Consider the following 14,323-nt stretch of genomic DNA (forward strand, 5'->3'; position numbering starts at 1 on the left):
AAACTTCTTTCAAAGTGTTCTAAGTAGGTGATCCTTTCTTTTCATGGTGTGGATCCAGTTTTACTTTATTTACTTCCAAGAATTTGGTGAATTTCTATGAGGCCTTTAAGAAAGAAAAAAATGGTTATCATTACTGCAGAATTATATTCCAGTAGCAACATATGCACATACTTTTATGCTTTGGAATACTTCCTCCAAGATAACTTATCTCTCACATTACCTAGCAACTATCAGCCTGCTGCGCAGTAACTCAATATTTAGTATGTGCAATTATATTGTAGAACAAAAAAGGATTAAATATACTCATGTGGTATTTGTACTTTATCAAGTACTTTTCCCATACAATGGAAAGAATTTTAAGTTAATGAATAAAAAAGATGTTTGTTCAAGCACTTCTGTTTTTGGCTTAAACTGGTAAGTGACACTTCATCAGTACATCAGTAGCAGGTATCGTATTTGTTAATTCCTATGAAAGTGAAGATAAATGGCTAGATTGTACAGAATAAAGTTATATCTATATAGTGCAGAAGCACTTTTTCATTGCAACAATCACAGTGTTTTATAAGCATACTATCTCCACTCAAGACAGAGTAATTTATAAAATCAAAATTATTACCCCCAATTTTTCCCTCTTCTTTGAGGTTTCTATTTGAAGAAGATATTTTGATTCAAAAGTTAAAAGATATCTACTAAACTACTTCCAGCCTCCCACAGGGCAGGCTTTAGGCAACAATCTAACTGTCACAAATAGATATTTTATATTAAAATAAGTGTATTTCCAGAGACTAATCCACAAAGTTACAACTATCTTATATTTGATAAAGGGGCTAAAAGCATGCAATGGAGGAAGGATAGCATCTTCAACAAATGGTGCTGGGAAAACTGGAAATCCATATGCAAAAAAATGAAACTGAATCCCTTCCTCTCGCCATGCACAAAAGTTAACTCTAAATGGATCAAGGAGCTTGATATCAAATCAGAGACTCTGCATCTGATAGAAGAAAAAGTTGGCTCCGAACTACATATTGTGGGGTCGGGCTCCAAATTCCTTAATAGGACACCCATAGCACAAGAGTTAATAACAAGAATCAACAAATGGGACTTACTTAAACTAAAAAGTTTTTTCTCAGCAAGAGAAACAATAAGAGAGGTAAATAGGGAGCCTACATCCTGGGAACAAATTTTTACTCCTCACACTTCAGATAGAGCCCTAATATCCAGAGTATACAAAAAACTCAAAAAATTAGACAATAAGATAACAAATAACCCAATCAACAAATGGGCCAAGGATCTGAACAGACACTTCTCAGAGGAGGACATACAATCAATCAACAAGTACATGAAAAAATGCTCACCATCTCTAGCAATCAGAGAAATGCAAATCAAAACCACCCTAAGATACCATCTCGCTCCAGTAAGATTGGCAGCCATCATGAAGTCAAACAACAACAAGTGCTGGCGAGGATGTGGGGAAAAGGGTACTCTTGTACATTGCTGGTGGGACTGCAAATTGGTGCGGCCAATTTGGAAAGCAGTTTGGAGATTCCTGGGAAAGCTGGGAATGGAACCACCATTTGACCCTGCTATTGCCCTTCTTGGACTATTCCCTGAAGACCTTAAAAGAGCATGCTACAGGGATGCTGCCACATCGATGTTCATAGCAGCACAATTCACAATAGCTAGACTGTGGAACCAACCCAGATGCCCTTCAATAGATGAATGGATAAAAAAAAAGGGGCATCTATACACAATGGAGTACTATGCAGCAATAAAAAATGACAAAATCATAGAATTTGCAGGGAAATGGATGGCACTAGAGCAGATTATGCTTAGTGAAGCTAGTCAATCCCTAAAAAACAAATACCAAATGTCTTCTTTGATATAATGAGAGCAACTATGAACAGAGCAAGGAGGAAGAGCAGGAAGAAAAGACTAACATTAAACAGAGTCATGAGATGGGAGGGAAAGGGAGAGAAAAGGGAAATTGCATGGAAATGAAGGGAGACCCTCATTGCTATACAAAATTACATATAAGGAGAGTAATGAATTACAGTAGATGGGGTAGAGAGAGAAGATGGGAGGGGAGGGGAGGGGGGATAGTAGGGGATAGGAAAGGTAGCAGAATACAACAATTACTAATTGGGCATTATGTAAAATTGTGGATGTGTAACCGACGTGATTCTGCAATCTGCATTTGGGGTAAAATTGGGAGTTCATAACCCACTTCAATCTAATGTATGAAATATGATATGTCAAGAGCTTTGTAATGTTGTGAACAACCAATAAAAAAATAAAAAATTAAAAAAAAAAGTGTATTTCAATTCTCAACTTTGTTCTGTGCTTCCTGTGGAGAGAAGGCCATATGGTCAGTGAGTCTTCAATCCTAAAACTTTACCTGTGAAAATGAACCTTAGCTAATAAAGATGGACACAACATGAATCATAAACGGAAACAGTCATGTATGCCCTAAGCTTTAAAACCAGTTATAGCCCTATGTGTCAGGGACATAGTGGTGTCTTTGTAGCAAGCATTTGAAAGACAAGTTATGAGGAAAATATAAGAACAGGCACATTGATGGCTGAAATAACCCCAAGAAGGCTGAATGTGCTTCATTTGGAAGGGCCCACAAGGAATATTTTCACCCACTGCTTATATAAATTTCCTCACTAGATAGCATAGTTACAATATTCTGAATGTACCTATTTACCATATTTTAATATAGAAAATAACTTCTAAATAGCCTTTTGAACAACTGATATATTTCTGTGTCTAAAGAATATTAAATATGAAATTTTAAAGGCAACTTTTTCCTATATAGAAAACAGAAGTTACAATGAATAAAGACAAGCAGCAATCAAATCCAAAATCATAATTCTCAAACAAATCCTTTGATAGATGTTCAAGGTTATGGGTACATTTCTTGTTCAGAATATTAACTATTTATTACTAGTCTGGAAAAGACCATTAATTATATGGTGGGATTATCTAAGATTTTTTTTTCCATGATCTACTAAAAGTTCCATATCCTTTCTGGTAGCAAGTTACATATTTAGGGATGCAATACTTTTAGTGAACTATTGCCAAGATGTAACCTACCTTTCATTCCTATGACACTACCTAAATTCAAACAGAACTAAGAGGTCCCTGAATTTACATCTATTGTAAGCACCTGAACACCTTGAGGAAGTTAGCAGAATGTACCTGGATGATTACTATTTCCTCTATTGATTCTACATAATAAGAATTTCAAATACTTCTCTTAAACTAGAATTTCTAGCCCTGACATGAATTACAGATACACTCTCTATTTTCTAAACAGATGAATAAATTTCCCACTGTGAGTTGCAACCTTTTGACTTACGTTAACAACACTGAGACTGGCTGGCATTAAGTAAACCTGGATACTTGTCTTGTTTCAGTATCATTTTGAAAGCAAACAGCTTGTCTAGGGAAAAAGGTAGGCAGCAGATGGGCTTTTCAGAAACCTCATGATCTTTTCTTTCATGAGGATTCCCCTTGGGACAAAGGATAAAAAGTAGTCCAGAAGAAAGCAAGAGTTGTAGTGAAATAAAACTTCCTATTTCCAGTTAGAATGAGTATATCATTTCTGAAATTGATGCATTGCCAATGAAGTCTCTGCAGGTACTAGGCTTAGCAATGAATCATGTAATGTGGATATTGATTTAGACTCTGATAATTAAATCCAACTTGCTTTCCCCAGTAGACACATCTTTTTTTTTTTTCTTTTTTTTACTCTGAAGGTAATCTCTGCTGTGATAGATCGGGATTTAGGCCTCTAGGCAGTAAAAGGGCTCTCTAGACCTAATAACTTATCTAAGTAGTTGCTTATATTTCTTATAATTTTAGACTTACCTCCTTCTTTCAAAACTCATGAAAGTGGACTCTGGTCTAGCTGAATGAGTGACCTCTTCCACCTCATCTAACTCCTTTTCCCATGAACAGCTGGGCAATTTCTTTACAAGGCCACTAGGAGGCGGCTCATGCATAACAAAGTCTCCACTGAACTTTATTTATTTTTATTGATTTTTTTAAAAAAATAAATGACAGCGGAATGCATTACAATTCTTATTACAGGTATACAGCACAGTTTTTTTTATATATCTGTTTGTATATAAAGTAGTTATTTATTTATTTTTAATTTTAAAATTCACATATCCACATTTTTTATTTTTTAATTTTTTTGCAGTTTTTTTTATATATGACAGCAGTAGGCATTACAATTCTTATTACACATATAGAGCACAATTTTCATATCTCTGGTTGTATACACAGTATATTCACACCAATTTGTGCCTTCATACATGTACTTTGGATAATAATGATCATCACATTCCACCATTATTAATAACCCATGTCCCCTCCCTTCCCTTCCAACTCCTCTGCGCTATCTAGTTTGTCTATTCCTCCCATGTTTCCACTCCCTATCCCACTATGAATCAGCCTCCTTAGATCAAAGAAAACATTCAGCAATTGGTTTGGGAGATTGTCTAACTTCACTTAGCACTGTCTCCTCTAACTCCATCCATTTACCTGCAAATGCCAAGATTTTATTCTCTTTTATTCCTGAGTAATATTTCATTGTGTATGTATGCCACTTTTTTTATCCATTCACCCACTGAAGGGCATCTAGGTTGGCTCCACAGTTTAGCTATTGTGAATTGTGGTGCTATAAACATTGATGTGGTTTTTCCACTGAGCTTTAGAACAGCTCAAATGGCTTGGGAATTGTCTCAGATGTCTTGAGGAAGTACTCTTTACAGAACTGCCCAAGGCTCTCTGGAACCACACTAAAGATTTAAAGCAAGTCTTTAAAATACGAAAGTCTTTAACTGACACTGTCCTAAACTTCCTTTTGACGACCCTAAGATAGGGCTCCTTCTTCCAATTCTTCCTGAAGTAGCTTTGAATTAAGGCAATACAGGGTATATAATCCCTACCTGGTAGGGAACCAACTCATAGAACCATGAATCTAACAACCCTACAGTAGTTTTGCACAATTTGCCCTGCAGCTTTAAGGAATGAAAAATGTATCTAGGATAAGGATTGTTGGCACCAGATCACATAAATTTAAGTGTTTATGTAAGATCATGCAAGAGGGGGTTACCATATGTATAGAATAAATGACACTATCACCACCCATTCTTGTAAGTCAAAACCCTAGAAAGCAAGCTTAACAATTTGTACAATCCATAGCCACATCGCATCGTCAATTCCCATTGATTTTACCTTTCAAATAAATCTTATTTCTGTCTACTTCTTCTACTTCTCTCTGTTTCCCCTTCCAACACCCTAGTCAAAATAACATCATAAGACTATAAGACAGATTCTTCTTGAATCCACAGTTGTCCATTAGAATCTGTTCCCCACATGGCAACAAGAAGGTTATTTTAGAAATATAAACACTTAAATAGCTTCTAGTTGCTTTTAGGATAAAGACCAAAATCCTTAATCTGGCTTATGGAGACCCTGTATAACCCTGCTTGGCACAAAAGATTAAAGCCCTTATTCTCCCCATAGTTCTCTGCACACCATCCACACAGTGCTTCTGATAGGTTTTGTACTCTCAATGCTCCTCTATGTCTTAAGGCTTTTGCATGTACTGTAATTTCCAACTAGATTGCACTCTGCACCTGTCCTCTGCTTCACTTATTTAATTTCTACTCATCCTTCAAATTTCATCTTCAATGCCAAATCTTCAGGGAAGTCTATCTGTAACTCCCTCACCCCACAACTACAAGAAAAGATCATGTCCCCTTGGTATGTATTATAACTACTCCTGGTGTTTTTCCTTGTTGTCAGCTCTGTTTGTAATTATATGTTTATGTAATCATTTAGATTGATGTCTACCTCTCTAAACACAGGGAATGAGCTAGATTTATTCATCATTTTGTGTCCAAAGACCCATAGTAATTATTCAATGAGGATCTATAAATGGATGAACAGAAAAATAAATGAATGAGCAATGAATACAGATATCCAAAAGTGGTCCACAGATGTTGTGTGATCACTGATTTATGAATTAGTAATCTTCTAAATATATGGGTGTTATATACAAACTTCCAATAAGTTCACCAGGAGGCACAGATTTTTAAAACAAAGAATGAAATCAAATATTATTGTTATTGTTATTATTATTATTAAAAAATGAAAGCTGAGAAGAAATAAGTTTGTCAATCTAGGGTATTAAAAGGGATCAGGAAAAATGTTTTTTGTATAGAAAATAAAACACGAGTAACATAGGTTCACATTTTGGAAAGTTTTAAGTGTTATTTAGAGAGAGCCTAACCTCCTGACATCCAAATGCCAGGTATGAGCATGTAAGGAAGTCACCAAATACAACTATGAATTTTACTGGAAATAGCAGATGGGGCTAGTTGGTCTGAATGGCTGAACAAATTGTTATTTGCATATACTAGAATACTTTTGAGCAATAAAAATTGGCCAATTACTGAAACCAAAAAGCATCTGATGAAATTCAAAACCCTTTCCTGGTAAAAACACAATACAAAGTAGAAATAAATGGAAATTACCTCAATATACTAAAGACCATCTATGGAATTCCCATGGGTAACATCATACTCAATGGTAAAAGAATTAAAGCATTTTTCTAAGATCAGAAATAAGACAAGGATGCCTTTACTCAACAAAGTACTGGAAGTTCTATTCAGACCAATTAGGCAATAAAAAGAAATAAGTCATCCATCCATATTAGAAAAGGATATATACCACAGAGTAGATAACTGGATCAAATAGTGGTTCCATTTCTAGTTTTTCAAATCAGCATACTACAGTGACACATCCACATCAATGTTTATAGCAGCACAATTCACAATAGCTAAGTTATTGAACCAACCTAGGCACCCTTCAACAGATAAATGAATAAAGAAAATGTGTATAAAATGTGTATATATACACAATGGAATATTACTTAGCCATAAAGAAGAATGAAAGTATGACATTTGCCAGTAAATGGATATAAGTAGAGACTAACATGTTAAGTGAAATAAGCCAGTCCTCAAAACACCATAGGCTGAATGTTTTTGCTGATATGTGGAAGCTAAATCACAATAAAGCAGGGTGAGGGGAGAGAAGAGAAATTCAGTGGATTAGACAAAGGGTAATGAAAAGAAAGGAGGGTAATAGGAATAAGAAAGAGAGTAGAATAAATGTGACATAAATTTCCTATGTACACTTATGAAAATACCTAAGTGAATTGTACTATCATTTATAGTCATAAGAACATGGTCCTAATAGAATAAGATATATTCCATACTTGTATAATTTTATCAAAATGAAATCTACTGTCATGTATAACTAAGAAGATCAATAAAATAATAAAAATTTAGAAAAAGAAAGTTATAATTAACTTTGTTCAGAGATGGAATGATCTTATATGTAGAAATCCCTAAGAATTCCACACACAAAAATGTACATTAAATTAATAAAAGAATTCACAAAGTTGCAGGAAAAAACCAGCACACAAACTCACTTGCATTTGTGCGCATTGATAACAAAAAACTGTAAAAGAAAACTAAGAAAATAATTCTATTTATAGTAGCATGAAAAATAATAATCTACTTGCAGGGTGCAGAGATACATGCTATAATCTCAGTGGCTCAGTAGGCTGAGTCAGGAGGATCACGAGTTCAACGCCAGCCTCAGCAACAGTGAGGTACAAAACAACTCAATGAGACACTGTCTCTAAGTAAAATATAAAATAGGGCTGAGGATGTGGCTCACTGGTCAACTGCCCCTGAGTTCAATCCTTGGTATCCCCAAATCATCATCATCATCATCATCATCATCATCATCATCATCATCTACTTAAAAATAAGCTTAATCAAAGAGGCAAATGACTAATATACTGAAAGCTATAAGGATCCTTAATTGCTGAAGAAATTAAAGAAGTCAGTCACAAATGAATGACAAGTTATTTGTGTTCATGGAAGACTTAATGTTACTATGATGTCACTATTTCCCAAAGCAATCTACAGAGATTCAACACACTTTATATCAAAATACCAATAGAAATTTCTTCCAAAATATAAAAATTCACCCTAAAATTCATGTGAAAACCCAAAGGATCCCTAAAAGAAAAAAAAAATGAAAAAGAACAAAATTTGGAGGTCTCACCCTTTTTGATTTCAAAATTTATCATAAACTGATAGTAATCAAAACAGAGTAATAATGGCATAAATACAGACATATAAACCAAAAGAATAGGGAACCCCACAATAAATTTTTATGCATATGGTCAAATGATATTTTATAAGGGTACTATGACTATTCAATGGGGAAAGTCTCTTCAAATAATGGTAATGTATATCCACATGCAGAAGAATGAAATTAGATTCTTACCTTAAACAACAGGGGAAAAATCCTTAATTCCAAATAGATCCAAGATCTATAAAACTTCTAGAAGAAATCATATTAAAAAAGCTTTACAACACTGAATTTGGAGACGGTTTCTTGGATATGACATAAAAGTACTGTTGTTAATCAGCTTTATATTACTTTAACAAATAACTGAGATAATCAACTTATGAAGAGAAAAGGGTTATTTTGACTCTTCTTTTTTTTAGAGAGAGAGAGAGAGAGAGAGAATTTTAATGTTTATTTTTTAGTTTTGCGGTGGCACAACATCTTTGTTGGTATGTGGTGCTGAGGATGGAACCCAGGTCTCACACATGCCAGGCGAGCGCGCTACCGCTTGAGCCACATCCCCAGCCCCCTGGCTCTTTATTTTGTTAGTTTCAATCCAGAATAGTTTAGCCTTATTGTTTTAGGCCTGTGGTAAGGCAGTATATCATGGCAACAGCATATAGTAGAGAAAAAAACCCTCATCCGATGTCCAGGGTATGAAAAAGAGAAAGAGGAAGGGGTTGGGGTGTCACTATCTCTTTCAGTGCTATGTCCCTGATTACTTGAGCATTTTCCACTTGACCCTATCAAAGTTTCCACTGCTTCCCAAGAGTACTGAGTTGGAGATCAGGGTTAATATAGAAATCTTTGGGAGATACTCAAGATGAAACAATGGAAGCACAGAAAACAAACAAACAAACAAACAAACAAATAAATAAAAACGGATAACTGGGAATAAAATAAACTAAAATCTTCTGTGAAAAAAAAGACATAATAAACAGAAGCAGCCTATTAAATAGGAGAAAATATTTGCAAACCACATGCTAAAATTTGTGTCTCTCAACATTTATGCGTTACAAACTTGATACTCATTGCAACAGTACTAAGAGCTTTACAATTTTTAATGCTATTTTCATGAGAATAGATTAATAATTGTGGGAGTGCATTCTTGATATAAGGATGTACTCAGTCCCTCACTACCTTGTACTGTCCTTTTACCTTCCCTTGGGAGGTGATGCAACAAAAAGTCTCTCACAAAATGCAGGACCCAAGATGGTAAGTCGCAACAAAAAGTCTCTCACAAAATGTAGGACTCAAGATGGTAAGTCTCTAGAATTGTCAGAAATAAATTTCTGTTCTTTATAAACTACGCAGTCTTGGGTATTCTGGTATAACAGCACAAAAAAGATTAGAAGTTAACATACAGAATATTTAAAAAATTCCTACAACTTAAAAAAACACAAATTGTCTGTTTTTAAAGTGGACTTGAATAAACATTTTTCCCAACAAGATATGTACAATGGCCAAAAAGAAAATGAAAAGATGCTTTTGACATCACTAATCACCAGGTAAATGCAGATCAAAATCCCAATAAAATATCACCTCTTACCTAATAGGATGAATCCTAACAACCAGAAAAAGGAAAATAATAGATGTTGGCAAAGATGTGGAGAAACTGGAACCATTGTGCATTGTTGGTGGCAATATAAAATGTTATAGCCACTATGGAAAACTGCATGTAGCATATGTAGTTTTGGAACTTCCATAAAATTAAGCAGTCCTACATTCAGGAATATATGATCTGGAGATCATGGAACCTAGGGCCTCCCACATACAATATTTGTACATCCATGTTAATAGTGATCCTAGTTATAATGGCCAAAAGATATAAGCAATTCAAGTATCTATCAACTTATGAATGAATAAATAAATGGTGGTATATACATGCAGTAGGAATATTATATTATTGTATGATTCAGCCTTAAAAAAAGAAGAAAAATCTCACAGGGTTGAACCTTGAAGATATTATGCAAAGTAAAATTAGTAAGGCACAAATATTGTATGATTCCACATATGTGAGTTTTCCAAATTAATCCAATTTATAGAAACAAAGTAAAATAGTGATTCCTCAGGGGTAAAAGTAGAAGAAAATGGAGCATTATTAAATAAGTTCTGGAGATCCACAGCATCACAATGTGAATGTACTTAAAACAACCAAACTGTAAATTTAAGAATGGTTAAGATGTTAAATGATTTATATATTTTACAATTAAAAACTGAACAGACTAATTATACATTAAGCCACTTGGTTGAATCTCAAAAACCAAGGCTCTATCTCAAAAACATTACTCTGAATGAAAGAAGTTTTATATAAGAGACTCATCTACTCTAAATTGAAAAAAAAATGACAGGGTTTAGAACACACTAGGACAAAACATGACATTTTGGTATACTAAGTATTTTTTGTTTGTTTATTTTTTTGTTTGTTGGACTTAAAAAATTACTAGGCTGTGTTGTACAAACCATAAATTTTATCTCCTTTTGTTTTTCTAGTGCTAGAATTGAACTCAGGGCATCACGTATACTAGAACTCCACCAAGCTACATCCCGGCCTGAAATTCACCTATTTTAAGTGTAGAGTTAGATGATTTTTAACAAATACATACAATGCAGTTTTAGAACTAAAATCTAGTTTTAGAACATGTCCATTGCCCTACAAATTTTTTAAATTTCTTTTATCCCTTATTTCTTTGTTTGAGATCAGGGGATCATCGAACCCAGGGCCTCCCACATGCAGTCAAGTACTCTACAACTGAGCTACAATGCCATTCCCTATCATTTACTTTTTATGATTTTTATTTGTATACTATTATTACATATAATAGTGGTATTTGTTATGATATATTTTTACATACACATAATGTAATTTTATCAATTCCATTCCCTGGTATCTCTCTTATCCCTCCCTCTTCCCTATCCATGATACCCTTTCACTACTGTAGTGGTCTGCCTTCAATTATTATTTTTTTAAAATTAGTTCATTATAGTCATATAAAAGTGGAATTTATCATGGCATATTCATACATGAACATACCATAATTTGGTGAATTTTGTTCCTTGGTATTTTAAGGTGATAAAAATTGAAATACATGCAAAAGTAAGGTTTCTCTGATCTTCTCCTACTCACCGTCTCCTGAAAACAGGCCAATGAATGTAGCATTCCCCTTGCTTCCTTCCCCCTGGAGTGAGTTACAAGATCCTTATTCCAGAGAGTTCCAGCCTATATCTAAGGAAATTAATGAAGACCAGAGATGGACAAGAATATGAACAGAGTCCTTTCTAGTTTTCTCCACAATCTATTACCATTCCATCATACCCTTTTGTTCTCCAAATATACAATTATATAATTATATAATATAATATACTTTATATTATAAAATCTATAAAATTACAGATTTTCCTGTTCCTTTGGGTCTTCACTTCTAATGGCTCTCATGTCATGTAAAACTTGTTTGAGTAAGTTTTTTTCACTCCTGTGACTAAAAGTCCCAACCAGAACAATTGTAAAGGAGGAAAAATTTATTTGAGAGCTCAAAGTTTCAGGGGTCTTAGTCCATGCAGCTGGCTCCATTCCTCAGGGCTCAAAGTGAGGCAGAACATCATGGCAGAAGAGTGTGGTGGAGGGAAGCAGCTCACATGATGATCAGAAACCAGAGAGAGAGACTCCATTCGCCAGATACCAAATATGTACCCGAAAGGCATGCCCCCAATGCCCACTTCCTCCAGCCACAACCTACTCACCTTCAGTTACCATTAATTTAACCTTGTCAAGAGATTAATCCGCTCATTGAGTTAAGGCTCTCATAATCTTTTCTCCTCTAAATCTTCTTGCATTGTCTCATACAGGAGTTTTGGGGTGGTACCTCTCATCCAAACCATAACATTTATTATATAAATTTATATGTTTTTCTCTTGTTAATCTTCTGTTGTTGTTATAGGAGTCTCAAACATAAACCTTATGATGGATTACAAAAATATTTTACTTTTATTCTCGTACAAAAATAAAAAGCATATTTAGGATTGGGGATAAAGGGCTAGGGTTATGGAAAAGAAATGACTGGAAAGAAACTTAGATAAATGTAGGTCATTGTAACATTCTAGATATTGAGAATGATTGCATTATAAAGATATTATATTTTGTCAAAATTCCTCTCAGGCACTATACTTCAGATGTGTGTATTTCACTACACAAATTTTTATCTCATAAGAGAGAACATAAAAATATTAAACTTTAGTAAATTATACACATTATGTGGAGAAGGGTGTACTGATTGCTGCAGTTTACTATAATATAGAAGATTTTGTGGATGAATAGTGGAATGAAAAGATGTTCAAATATGATAAAGAAAAAACAGAAAAATTATTAATAGTAGGGTATAAGAGGCCAGTGTGTAGATACTCATGTATAATGCTTTGATTTTTTTCTCTATGCTTGAAATATTTGTTAATGAAATATTGAAAAAATGGTGACCATACACTGAGGGCTAACTATTGGCACCTTATACAGACCTTAAACACTGTACTTATCAAATGTTATGACTTTTAGTTATTTTACCTTACTAATTCTTCCACTCTACTAGAAGTCCTTTGAGGAATGACAATGTATCTGTGGAGAGCAGGCTGTTTTCTACCCTGAGTTACTCCATGATATATAGAACAGCCGTTCTCAGGCTATGCATAAACTGTTGTTACTCCATTCTATAAAGCAGTCATTTGCCATAAACTACTGCTTTTTGAGTTTAAGGGCTGAGGTGGAATGACTATACACCTTGTTTGTACAAGTTCACAACCACAATCTGCCCGGCACAACCATAAGATGTAAAATGATAAATAAATTAATCATGCTAGTAAGAATCACTACCTGTAAACTTATAAAATTAATCAGAAGTACACGGATGCATGAGTATATCAAACTCATCAGACAAACCAAGCTCACAAGCTTATCGAACACAGCAGACCACCAATAAAGTAACCCCCTGACTAGAGATCCATTAACAGAGAGAACTCCGAGACTGGAGGAAACAGAACCTTGACCCCAACACTTGGTCACTTGTCACAAATCTTGCCCAGGAAAATAATCACAGTGAAGAACCTCTGAAGCCCCAATCTCTGTTCTCAGGCTTTAGCAGAGTGCAGTTTCTCCTGCCTGTGATGACCACAGAAATCCCACTCCAAGCTCACATCTCAAGGTGACACTCCATGCTGACAGTGTGAAACTTCCATGGTCTGGACCATGCTCTAGAATAAGTTTCTGTGCTTTGATAGCTCTGCACCCTGAACAAGTTCTTCAGCTGGTTTGTAATGTTATCTGACCACCTACAGTCTGCATTCCTATCTGCTCTCCATCTTTGCTCTCAGTTCAGCCTCCTGAACTCCTGTGACTGCCTTAACTCTTTCTTAACCTTCCTGTGACATATTTATATTTATATGTATGATATATAGAATATATATTTTTGTGTAAAGTGTTATGTGTGACCTAAGTGTAACGACAGATATTAGACACTAAGATTGAAATAAAAAAAAAAAAACCTGTTTGCTAGGCTAATGATCCAGGTGATCCACAAGTATTCAGTGAACTGCCATTGCTGAAAATGATGTAGTCTGTGAATTTATTGCTATTCAATAAACTGTCATAGTACAAATACACACATATGTTTTTTTTTTTGATAGTTTTTCTTTTCTTTTTTTTTTTCCTCCAAGTTTCTATGTTTTGTTTGTTATTATTTTATTGTTTGTTATCATTATTTAAACTTTGGGTTTTCTTTTCCCAGAAGAAAAGAGGCAGAGTAGAAGACAGAGAGGTTTAATCTTATGGGACTCACTTGCTCTATTCTTTTCCTTGAGAATCCTTTAGAACCCTCCACTGGGGGACTGACTGACAAATGTGTCCTACTGCAGATTAGACAGACATCCAGGAGAAAAACATTCCAATTCCCCAACCCTGTCACATATCATGCAGTTGTTTGGAGAAGGTAGAACAGCCCTTTGTCCCTTGTGTCCTGGGCTGACTTTATAAAGTGAGAGAGGAGAGAGGGGGAGAGAGAGAGAGAGAGAGATAATTTTTTTTAATATTTATTTTTTAGTTCTCGGCAGACACAAC

Source organism: Ictidomys tridecemlineatus, chromosome X (genome assembly GCF_052094955.1).
Source record: "Ictidomys tridecemlineatus isolate mIctTri1 chromosome X, mIctTri1.hap1, whole genome shotgun sequence".
Lineage (NCBI taxonomy): Eukaryota > Metazoa > Chordata > Mammalia > Rodentia > Sciuridae > Ictidomys > Ictidomys tridecemlineatus.